The sequence below is a fragment of the Leucopleurus acutus genome (genome assembly GCF_964270905.1).
Source record: "Leucopleurus acutus genome assembly, chromosome: 14".
Taxonomy (NCBI): Eukaryota; Metazoa; Chordata; class Mammalia; order Artiodactyla; family Delphinidae; genus Leucopleurus; species Leucopleurus acutus.
This window is the reverse complement of record NC_139156.1, coordinates 50028662-50041080: the sequence shown is the minus strand read 5'-3', so window position 1 is coordinate 50041080 and position 12419 is coordinate 50028662.

Below are 12419 nucleotides of genomic sequence, written 5' to 3'. Positions count from 1 at the left end.
CAAGAGCCTTTCATCCACACAGCTCAGAATAAAAGGGAGAAAAATTAGAAGAAAGAATTAGTAGAAGTAGAAAGAAAGAAAGAAAGAAGGAAAGAAAGGAGGGAGGAGGGAGGAAAGAAGGAAGGAGGAAAGGAAGGAAAACAAGAAAGAAGATAAAGTAAAATAAAATAAAATATAATAAAGTTATTAAAATAAAAAATAATTATTAAAAAAAAAACCAGACAGATAGAACCCTAGGACAAATGGTGGAAGCAAAGCTATACAGACAAAATCTCACACAAAAGCATACACATACACACTCACAAAAAGAGGAAAAGGGGAAAAAATAATAAATCTTGCTCTCAAAGTCCACCTCCTCAATTTGGGATGATTTGTTGTCTAAAGGAGGGAAGAAAGGAAAGAAAGAAAGAAGGTAAATATTATTTATTTATTGAAATAAAAAATAATTATTAAGAAAAAAAATTAAAACAAAAAACAAAACCAAAAAAACGGACGGATAGAACCCTAGGACAAATGGTGAAAGCAAAGCTATACAGACAAAATCTCACACAAAAGCATACACATACACACTCACAAAAAGAGGAAAAGGGGAAGTAATAATAAATCTTGCTCTCAAAGTCCACCTCCTCAATTTGGGATGATTTGTTGTCTAAAGGAGGGAAGAAAGGAAAGAAAGAAAGAAGGTAAATATTATTTATTTATTGAAATAAAAAATAATTATTAAGAAAAAAATTAAAACAAAACAAAACAAAAAAAACGGACGGATAGAACCCTAGGACAAATGGTGAAAGCAAAGCTGTACAGACAAAATCTCACACAGAAGCATACACATGCACACTCACAAAAAGAGGAAAAGGGGAAAATATCATAAATCTTGCTCTCAAAGTCCACCTTCCTCAATTTGGGATGATTCGTTGTCTATTCATGTATTCCATATATGCAGGGTACATCAAGTTGATCATGAAGCTTTAATCCGCTGCTTCTGAGGCTGCTGGGAGAGATTCCCTTTCTCTTCTTTGTTCTCACAGCTCCCAGGGGCTTAGCTTTGGATTTGGCCCCACCTCTGCGTGTAGGTTGCCGGAGGGCGTCTGTTCTTCGCTCAGACAGGACGGGGTTAAAGGAGCAGCTGCTTCCGGGACTCTGGCTCATTCAGGCCGAGGGGGAGGGAGGGGCACGGAGTGCGGGCGAGCCTGCGGCGGCAGAGGCCAGCGTGACGTCGCACCAGCGTGACGTCGCGCCGGCGCGACGTTGCAGCAGCCTGAGGCGCACTGTGCGTTCCTCCTGGGGAAGTTGTCCCTGGATCCCGGGACCCTGGCAGTGGCGGGCTGCACAGGCTCCCCGGAAGGGGTGTGTGGATAGTGACCTGTGCTCGCATACAGGCTTCTTGGTGGCGGCAGCAGCAGCCTTAGCGTCTCATGCCCGTCTCTGGGGTCCTCGCTTTTAGCCGCGGCTCGCGCCCATCTCTGGAGCTCCTTTAAGCAGCACTCTTAATCCCCTCTCCTCGCGCACCAGGAAGGAAGGAGAGAAGAAAAAGTCTCTTGCCTCTTCGGCAGTTCCAGACTTTTGGACTCCCTCCCTGCTAGCCGTGGCGCACTAATCCCCTGCAGGCTGGGTTCACGCCGCCAACCCCAGTCCTCTCCCTGCGATCCGACCTCTGAAGCCCGAGCCTCAGCTCCCAGGCCCCGCCCGCCCCGGCGGGTGAGCAGACAAGCCTCTGGGCTGGTGAGTACCGGTCGGCACCGATCCTCTGTGTGGGAATCTCTCCGCTTTGACCTCCGCAACCCGGTTGCTGTGCTCTCCTCCGCGGCACCGAAGCTACCCCGCTCTGCCACCCGCAGTCTCCGCCCGCGAAGGGGCTTCTAGTGCGTGGAAACTTTTTTTCCTTCACAGCTCCCTCCCACTGGTGCAGGACCAGTCCCTATCCTTTTGTCTCTGTTTATTCTTTTTTCTTTTGCCCTACCCAGGTACGTGGGGAGTTTCTTGCCTTTTGGGAGGTCTGAGGTCTTCTGCCAGTGTTCAGTAGGTGTTCTGTAGGAGTTATTCCACGTGTAGGTGTATTTCTGGTGTATCTGTGGGGAGGAAGGTGATCTCCGCGTCTTACTCTTCCGCCATCTTCCCCTCCTCTCCTCAAATAGTGTTTAAAGCAACAGCCCTTCATCTTCTTCTTTCAGTCAGATGCATAATTGGTTGACAGATTTTGAGGTTTGTTATGCTCGCTTGTCTCTCTGCGAGCTTTACTTATCAATGATAGCTTGACTGAGGCAGTATAAACATTGGGTCACATTTTCCCCTTCAAGTTTTCCGAAAATGAAATGAGATTTGTCGTAAATTTTTGTGTCCCCACCACCCCCACCTTGTTGATTATAAAACATTGCATTGACATATATACACTGATATGTATAAAATAGATAACTAACAAGAACCTGCTGTATAAAAAATAAATAAAATAAAATTCAAAAAATAAAAACCATTGCATTCCCATTACTGAAAATCCCTCATGAGAATACCTTTATGCAGCCCAAGACCTGTGGCATCACCAGGTAGGGGTCTTATCTTTCCACAGGAATGGAGGCAAGTAGTGAGCTGTCACCATGGTTTCTTGCCAGGTTCTCTGAAGTTGTACAGGATCTACTGTGATCATAACATGGGAGGAGAGCCTGTAGGGTCTGCTTCAGGCTCCTCTACGTAGATATTATGATTGCTTGAGTTTTGTTTTTCTGTCAAAGAATAAGGAGAAACTTTTACTTCATGCTCCAATGATAGTTTCATGACTGGAGGGCATCTGTGGCCCAAGCTGGAATGACCCTTCAGAGTTGTCCTGCATCGCCTCATCCTTCTGTTTTGGGGCAGTGGTACTCAGATTTGACACGTATTCTTCCCAGTCCCCCTGCCTGAGTAGAATCCTTGGGTCCCTGGGTTCTGCCAGTAGACTCACCTGCAAAGCATTGGCAGCTCTGCTGTCACCTACTCCTGTCACCAAGGGTTCTCACCAATTTGGAGGCATAGAGTCCAGCCTCCTAGGGGCGATGCAGGACAACTCTGAAGGGTAATTCCAGCTTAACAGCTCACTGAGTGGCTGCCTGAATCCTTTGTCAAGACCACATCATGGTCCACCTTCTCCTTTTGTTCAGTCCTGCTTCCTCCCCTTTCCTTTTTCACGTGTTGATCCTGAGTGTACTCCCTAAACACACTTCCTGCAACATCATCTCATTCTCTGAGTCTGCTTCCTAGGGACCCCATTCTGCAATACTCAGTTGATTCCCTCAAGCTCCTCAGCCCCTTGCTTGGCGCGAACAGTGCCGGCCCTGATTGCACCTCAGGGCCTTCGCATGGGCTCTTTCTTCTGCCATACTGCCCCTCCCTTTGCATGTCCTGATGGCTTGTTTCCTCACTTCAAGTCTCTGGTCATTTGCTACCTCATTGAGCAGGCCATTGTGACCTCCCCATAGTAAAATAAAATCCTTTCCTCATTACCTTACTTTATTTTTCATTCCTCCTGATGACCATCTGACAGAAATATTTCTGTTTACTCTGTCTTCCCCTACCAGTGTGTACGTTCCATGAGAATATTTTGTTTATTATTCCTTCCGCAGTGTCTGGCACATAGTAAGAACCCAGTAAATACTCGTTGAAAGAATGAATACATGAGTGAACTCTATCTGCTTTCCTTCTCTAAGCCTGAAAGTACTTTCTCTTTCCATGCCTCCTCCTGTTTAGTTGCAGTTGGATGGCTGGAATTTCCAGCTAGAGAGAGCACATTCTAAAGTGTGCTCTTCACTACTTGATTTAGTTAGGAGAGGGCAAAAAGATAGGATTCTTGGAAGAGTGCCTGGAGAAGGCCCATTTTTCCTAGGTGAGGAAGTGGGGGATAATCTTCTGGCTTGTTTCTTTTCTTCTTCTTTTTTAAACTTTTCCTCTGTTATCATACTTCAAAGCATTGGATACTGACCTATGTGCTACATCCTTGTAGCCTTTAACCTCATCATTGTCTGTTACATGTGAATTACCAGGGGAGGTAATTCACTGAGCTGTATCTCATAGCGATCAGCAGCCCTTGGCTTGGCCATAGGAGTAGGCATCATCATGTCTGAGGATCAGTTAGTTACTGGTGAGTCTCCCCAATTCACTCAGTCACTGACTTCATACTTACATACTTCTCTTATGTCTAAATTTCTCTTTTATTAAAAAAAGGGTGAAGACAAAGCCCTTGCAACACAGTATTTCAATTAAGAGAAATGAAAATGATTAAGCCCTAAACCCACACTTGTCCTCTGCTTAACAAGCCCTTGCGACACAATATTTCAATTATGAGAAATGAAAATGATTAAGTCTTAAACCCACACTTGTCCTCTGCTTAACAAACACTTTTTCTCCCGCACACAGGAATATGAGACCTGAACCTTCCTTTCCCACTGTGGAGGGGTTACAGTTTGAAGGAAGCAATTCACGTATCCATCTAATTTCCAGAAGATCTTGATTGTGAAGTGCTATTTGTAGATACCATCAGAGATGACCAGGTAAATGAGCAGTGACTGATTCAATTAATTGATAAGAATCTATTAGTATGGATCCAAATCATCTTGTCTGAACACAGAGCATTAGGTACCAGTAACTATCAGGGTGGCTGTCATTTCGTCTTGGTGGAATAGAGGATCCTGTGTGTGATGAAGCCCAGAAGGTGGCGCTGTGCACATTTAAGGGATAATTGATTTTTTTAAGTGCCCGTGGACCCTGTGTGGATAGCAGTTTGTGAGATATCCCTCTGATTGGTCAGTTTGAGGGGCAGAATCCACCCTTTCTGTGTCCAGAAGGCCTTCCCCTTTGAGGAAGTCCGGGCATTCACACTCTGCATGTTTTGGCAGGGAGTCAGAGGACTTACTTTGAAATCCTGGCTTTGCCATTTACAGGCTGTGTGGCCCCGAGCATGGTACTTAACCTTGGTTTTGCTCAATATAATTTAGGATAGATAAGAACTCTGTCATCAGGCTCTGAGGATTAAATGAAATAATGTATTCTAAGTGTGTTACCTATGGTCGGGCCGCATGTCTGTCTTAGAAAAGGGCATCATTCTGGAGTGATGCAGCCCCTCTGATTGGCATGGTAAGTGGAGAGTGGGCTGGGCTGCAGCCCCCTCCAGCGCCTGCCTGGGCCAAGTGCCCTTGTGCTGCCCAGCCTGCCCTCCCCTCATCCCACTTTACCTGCAAACTTGTGAACCGGGAGTTAGTTGATACGGCCATGCTCATCTTAGATGATTAACAGTGGCAAGAAGAAGAGAAGGGTGCAGTGTTATTCCTTTGGAGGGAGATGGAGAGATAACCAGGACAATTTAAGCCTTGGGGCCTTAAAATATATAATCGGTATGCTACAGAGCCAGACTGGAATAAACAAAAAGGCATGTAATTTGAACAAAGGATTCTTGGAAATCTGAAGTGGAACCTTAGCCCCCAGAGCAGGAGATTTTACCTACTTGGAAAATTGAATTTGTTAGCCTTCAGGATGTTGAAATTCCTGGATAACTTAACAGAGTGTCTAAAATGTGGGTTCCCATGAACGATGACTTAGAGCTGGAGCTACAGTGCGGTTCTAGCAGTGGGGACATGTTGCTATGGAAACCCTGAAGCTGGAAGTTCCTCCATGCCTCAGAAAGGTTGTCAGATCCATGCACTTGGGGAGTCTCATGAAAACAGACACTTGTCATTTTTCCAGCAGCCATCTAACATTATATACATTTAAAATATGACCATGGAAAGAAAAGCCTGCGGTTAAGTTGAGCTGTTTAAGAGAATTCTCTTGTGTGGCTTTGACAGGGCAGATTTTTTTTTTCTCTCCCTCTACATTAAAGGAAAAAAGTGAGGCCCTCCAGTGTTGAGCAGAAACACAAATAGGAGGACCACTTATGGTGGTTCATTCCAGGCTGTTGGAAGGGAGCCTCAGGCCTACAACCCTTATTTACTTCACAGTGAGGGTGGCTGGCTCTCCCTTTCATATTCACCCCTCTCAAACTGGGTCCCCAGAGCTTTTGGTATTGTGAACTCACACTGGTTGACTGATAGGTACTTTTCTTTTAATGGGGCAGCTCATAAAAGAGACCTTCATTAGACACCACTCTCTGCAAATGTCAGATGCTGAGGAATAAGGAATCATAGTTTTCGCTTAGATTGACTTGCCATTTGAGGCCAACTGCTGGGATCTGACTTTCCCTGAGAACACAAATCAATAGTCAGTAGAGAAATCAGAGAAGAAGAGCTGGTTGAAGATGGAGTATTACTATTTTTTTTCAATTGAATGTATGTGTGTATATATATATTTGCTTATTTTTACCCAAACATGCTAATTTTGAGTTGCAGTTTGCAGAAGAAACACGTGTACTTCTTATCATGGGATGATTAATAATAAGATGGGAACACTTTTTTCAGATTGGGCTGGGACCTGAGGACCTGGTGGTTATGAACAATGTCAGGCACAAACAAAGAGCTGAAAGCTCACATTTAGCCACGCCTGCCTTTGCCTAACCCATTAGGCAGCCAAATGACAATTGAAAATTCAGTTCCCCACATTGAGAAGTAAAGACTGGTGCCTCTTTGACTTCTGAGTTCAGGGCATCCTACTCTTTTTACTTTTCTTTTATATGTCAAATCAGAAGTAGATCAACAGAAACCAGTGTTATTAGTTCTCCAGTTAAGTTTGGCTCATAAGAATGTAGCAAACTACATTTGGTTTTCAGCGATATTTGGAAATCGCATTTTATGTTCCAGATCTGATTGCATCTGGAATTATCACATCTCTTTTTTTTTTTTTGCGGTACGCTGGTCTCTCACTGTTGCGGCCCCTCCTGTTGCGGAGCACAGGCTCCAGACGTGCAGTCTCAGTGGCCATGGCTCACGGGCCCAGCCGCTCCGCGGCATGTGGGATCTTCCCGGACCGGGGCACGAACCCGCGTCCCCTGCATCAGCAGGCAGACTCTCAACCACTGCGCCACCAGGGAAGCCCTCACATCTCTTTTTGTGGCAAAGAAGCTAACAGTGTTGATATGGAAAGACACAGATATTGCTTGCCCTCACAGTTGAACTGGGGGGGTGGGGAGACAGTAATTACACATATCCCCAAAGTACACATATTATTTGGCACTAGATAAAGATTCTGCTGAGAAACTCTTTCTTCGTATACACAGTAATGATGGTAATTAGTGCAATAAAAACAGGAAACAGCAAACCAAAGTCACATATCTGTCCCCATAGCTTTATACTCTAATATCAAACACTGCAGATGGATGGTTGGCAGAATGATTCCCCACATCAAATATGTTCAAGTAGAAAGTGCGGTTCAGTGGTTAGAGTGTAAGACTTAACATGGACTCTACCACTAACTGACTGTGTAATCTTGGGAAAGTCACTCACCCAATCTGGCTATCAGTTTTAACACCTCTATTATCAATATAAGAGAGTTGATCTAATTGAGGACAAGTTTCCTTTTTTCATTCTGTGTAAGTGCAAAGCCTGCCATGTGGCCTTTAGGAGCCGAGCAAGTAGCTACTTCCTGGATGGGCAAGGAAGGCCCTATTCCCACAGAAGCAAGAGTTGTGCTACAGCTTCCCAGCCTAACCACGAGGACATATGAGGACTAGCAGCTTTGTTCTGCTTCTGCAGAGCATGGGCAAGAGTCTAAGCACCTCTCTCTCAAGCAGCAAGAGTTGCCCAGGCAGTGCACACACCAACATGCTTCTCTAAGTGCTCTTGGATGAGAAGATGAGATGTTGCTCTGAGTGGGTCTTCTGGTTGGTATTTATAGGATCTCAAAGTTGTGGCTACATGGTCATCACTTAGATTCTCTTAAATTTTGTGATTTGCTACTTTTGGTAGCACAGAGTTAGAACTTGGGAAAGAACAAAGGGATGGCCACCTTCCCCATAAGCTCTATTAATGGCAATCATTTTATAGAGACAATTGCTCCTTTTTGGGAGTGCCTCCTCTGACTCGATGCTGTCTGCCAGCTGAAGGTGAAATTACAACAATTACAAACTTAATCTTGGCTGTGACCCGGGAATTGACCCTTTGAAGGAAACTGGATTGTGTCTGAGTCTGTTATCTCTGCAAGGGGACAAGCTGTCTTCAGAATTGCTTTTGGGGCCCCATCATGTCATTGTGAAATTGCAGTTGGTGACCTTGGCAACATTTTTCAGATTTCGTGCAGATAAGCTTGAACACAGCCAGGTCCCTGGTTTCCAATGTTATTTAGAGAATTGGATGATTTAAAGCACTTATTTTTCCTTAACTCAATTCTCGTCATAATCCGTCAACATCACAGTACGTTTATTCTCCATTTCATTTTTATATGATCCTATTAGTTGGGAGTAACCCAAGTGATGTTTTTCTTTACTATGGCCCTGTCTCCTCTTTGCCTTTGCTAGAACCTTTTACTAAGTCAGAATTCAGCCATCCTCTATGCAACAATTTTTATAACCCTGATTTTGCTCCTCGGGTTTTGCTAGGGGTGAGATGAAGGCGGTTCCTTCTGTTCTATGCAAATGACATTTACAGCAGTGTCTTTAAATCAGAGGTTTGAGTTGCCTCTCTTAGATGATTGAGGCTGATATATTTGCAATCAGCTGCACTCCGTGGTGTCCTTGTGCTACTCCATGAAAGTGAAAGTAAGTTTTGGAATTGAGAGTGAGTCACACTTCTAGGCCCTAAGGAACATGGCCCCATCGTGGCTTCAGTGTGATGACTCAGCCAAAGTGGAGCCTAGGATGTGTGAAAGGCTTCATTCTTGGCTAAGTGGCTGCCTCCTATTAAGTTTCCAGGTGAGGGACTTCCCTGGTGGAGCTGTGGTTAAGAATCCGCCTGCCAATGCAGGGAACACAGATTCGAGCCCTGGTCCGGGAAGATCCCACATGCTGCGGAGCAGCTAAGCCGGTGTGCCCCAACTACTGAGCCTGAGCTCTAGAGCCCACGAGCCACAACTACTGAGCCCACGAGCCACAACTACTGAGTGCACATGCCACAACTACTGAAGCCCATGCATCTAGAGCCTGTGCTCCGCAACAAGGGAAGCCACGGCGATGAGAAGCCCACGCACTGCAATGAAGAGTAACCCCTACTTGCCACAACTAGAGAAAGCCCATGCACAGCAACAAAGACCCAGTGCAGCCAAAAATAAATAAATTTAAGTTAAAATAATAACATTAAAAAATTTTTTTAATGTTTAAATAAATAAATAAATACTTTTAAAAAGTTTCCAGGTGAAACTGACATTCCCTGTTGTCAAGGAGCCAGTGGCTCTGAGTGAGCTCTCACCATAGCGGGAATGCTGGCCTGCCTCAAGGGGCATTTCTGCGTTTCCTGAGTTGGTTGCCTGTATATTGGAAACCTCACTGATCAGAGACCATGATAGAAGGCAACATTTACTGTCACCATTAAAGGTTATTTAAGGAATGCACATTCCTCCTGTACAACTGTTTTTCCCTTTGCCATAGCAGTAGAGGGCAATATGATAAAGTCTCAGTTCAGTTCAATTTGACAGACTACTCATTGAGAATCTGTTGCGCTGGGACTAGTGAGATGAAGAGCTAAGGACTGCCCTGCTTACGAGGTACCACTTAAGTGGATTTGATGTGGGATGTGTTGAACTCAGTGACATGGTCAGCGGGGAAAGAGAGGGGATCAGGGCTAGGATTATGGAAATAAACCAGCTCTGGAATTTTCCTCTCTAAACAGATGGCCAGCATTGTAATATACTGTGTAAAGGGAGTTCCAATACCTTGTATTTAGTATCTGAATGAATGTGACTATAGGCCTGGCTCATCCCTGAGGTTGCATGGATGGAGTACAGCAGTCCTCCTCATCCATGAGGATACATTCCAAGATCCCCAGTGGATGCCTGAAACCTTGGATTGCGCTGCACCCTATATATGCTACATATTTTCCTATACATACATGATAAAGTTTAATTTATAAATTAAGCACAATAAGCGATTAGGAACAATAACTAATTATAATATAGAAGAATGATAACAATATACTGTAATAAAAATTATGTGAATGTGGTCTCTCTCTCTCTCTCAAAATATCTTATGGTACAAACTTAATGCCCTTACCGTACACTGTGGCTGTAACTTTTGCAGTTTGAAGTGCAACAGCAAAACTAGCACAAATTTCTTTTTCCTTCTTCATAATTTCACAATAGAATATTTGTTCTTACAGTAGATCTTAGTAACCTCAGCATATGAATTTTTTTTCTTCCCTTACTAAGTCAGCGACTTTCCCTTTTCAGTGAAAGGAAGGACTCTATGGCTTCTCTTTGGCATATCTGAACTGCCAGCATCACAACTCTTGTACTTTTGGGCCATTATTAAGTAAAATAAGGGTGACATGAACACAAGCCCTGCAATACCACGACTGTCAATCTGATAACTGAGAAGGCTACTAAGAGACTAACTGGCAGGAGACGCTCAACAAAGGGATGCTTCCCATTTCAGGCAGGACAGAGTGGGACGAACGGGATGAGACTTCATCGTGCTGTTTAGAACAGGGCACAATTTAAAACTTATGAATTTTTTTTCCTGGAATTTTTCATTTAATATTTTGGGACTGCTGTTGATCATGTGTGATTGAAACCACAGACAGGGAAAGCTCAGATAAGAGGGAGCTGCTGTACCTAGAGCTACATGATTCATCCCTGCAGATCTGGCCCTTACTTCTGGTTAGGGGTAGTGAGTCAGGGCCCTGTTTCCTGAAGCAAGGGCCAGTGTGAGGTTAGCATACTTTCAGAGTCTGGTCTACAGAAATAGGGATTGAAGCATAGTTTCATTTTCCACATTGTACTGATCACCCCCATTCTTTTTCATACAACTTACTTCACTTGGCTTCTGGGATGCCAAACGACTTGATGGTTCTTCTACCTCACTGGTTATTCTTCTCAGTCTCCGTAACTGGTTCCTCCTCATTTCCTGACCTCCTCGGATAAGTGCAGATTCACTTATCCGACAGTTTACTCAACATTTCCACTTGAGCCTCTCAAACACAACAGGTTCCAAATCAGAGCTCCTTCTTTCCACCTGCCCCATCTGTAATCTTCCACATCTCAGTTTATGGCAAATCTGGTCTTCTGGTTGCTCAGCAAACAAAGACTTGAGCCATCATCGTTCCTCTCTCTCTCTCTCATGCACATGACATCTATGTTGTAAAGAAATGCTGTTGGCCCTACCTTCAGAACACATCCAGGGTTCAACACTTCTCACGGCCTCCTCTGTTACCACCTTGGGGGGAGCCTTCAGCATTTCATCTATATTCTGTATCATGACAATAATTGTGAAACTGCTTCTTACTCTGCTCCTCCTGCATAATCAGTTTTCAACACAGTACAGAAACTTATTCATGGAATATCTAAACCAGATAATGCCGGTCTTCAAAAACCCTGCAAATACTTCATGTCATTCACAGTGGAAGCCAATGTTCTTATGAGGGTCTGTGTGGTCTAGCCTCAGTGACTTCTCAGACTTATCCCCTGAGGTCCTTATGCTCGGTGGCTCCACTGCAGCCCGCTGGTAGCTCCAGCACCCAAACAACCTCCTCCCAGTCTCCACACTGGCTGCTTCCTCTGCTTTCCTCCATTTATCTGCATACTTAACCTTCCTTATCTCCTTCTGGTCTTTACTCATTTGTCACTATCTCAATATGGCCTGCTTAGATCACCCTATTTTATTTTTTTCTTTCATTGAAGTCTAGTTGCTGTACAATATTATATAAGTTACAGGTGTACAATATAGTGAGTCACAATTTTTAAAGGTTATGGTTATTAGAAAGTATTGGTTATATTCCCCTACATCCTTGTAGCTTATTTTACAGCTAATAGTTTGTACCTCTTAATCCCCTACCCCTATATTGCCGCTCTCCTCTTCTGTCTCCCCACTGGTAGCCACTAGTTTATTCTCTATATTTGTGAGTCTGCTTTTTTTTTTGTTACATTCACTAGTGTGTGGTATTTTTTTAGATTCCACTTATAAGTCATATCATGCAGTATTTGTCTTTCTCTGCCTGACTTATCTCACATAGCATAATGCCAAGTCCATCCATGTTGCTGTATATGGCAAAATTTCATTCTTTTTATGACTGAGTAGTATTCCGTCGTGTACGCGCCACATCTTCTTTGTCCATTCACCTCTTGATGGCACTTAGGTTGCTTCAGTGTCTTGGCAATTGTAAATAATGCTGCTATGAACATTGGGGTGCATGAGTTAGTGTTATTGTTTTTTTCGGATATATACCCAGCAGTGGAATTTCTGGATCGTATGGTAGTTCTATTTTTAGTTTTTTGAGAAACCTCTATACTGTTTTCCACAGTGGCTGCACCAATTTACATTCCCACCAACAGTGCAAGAGGATTCCCTTTTCTCCACATCCTCACCAACATTTGTTATTTGT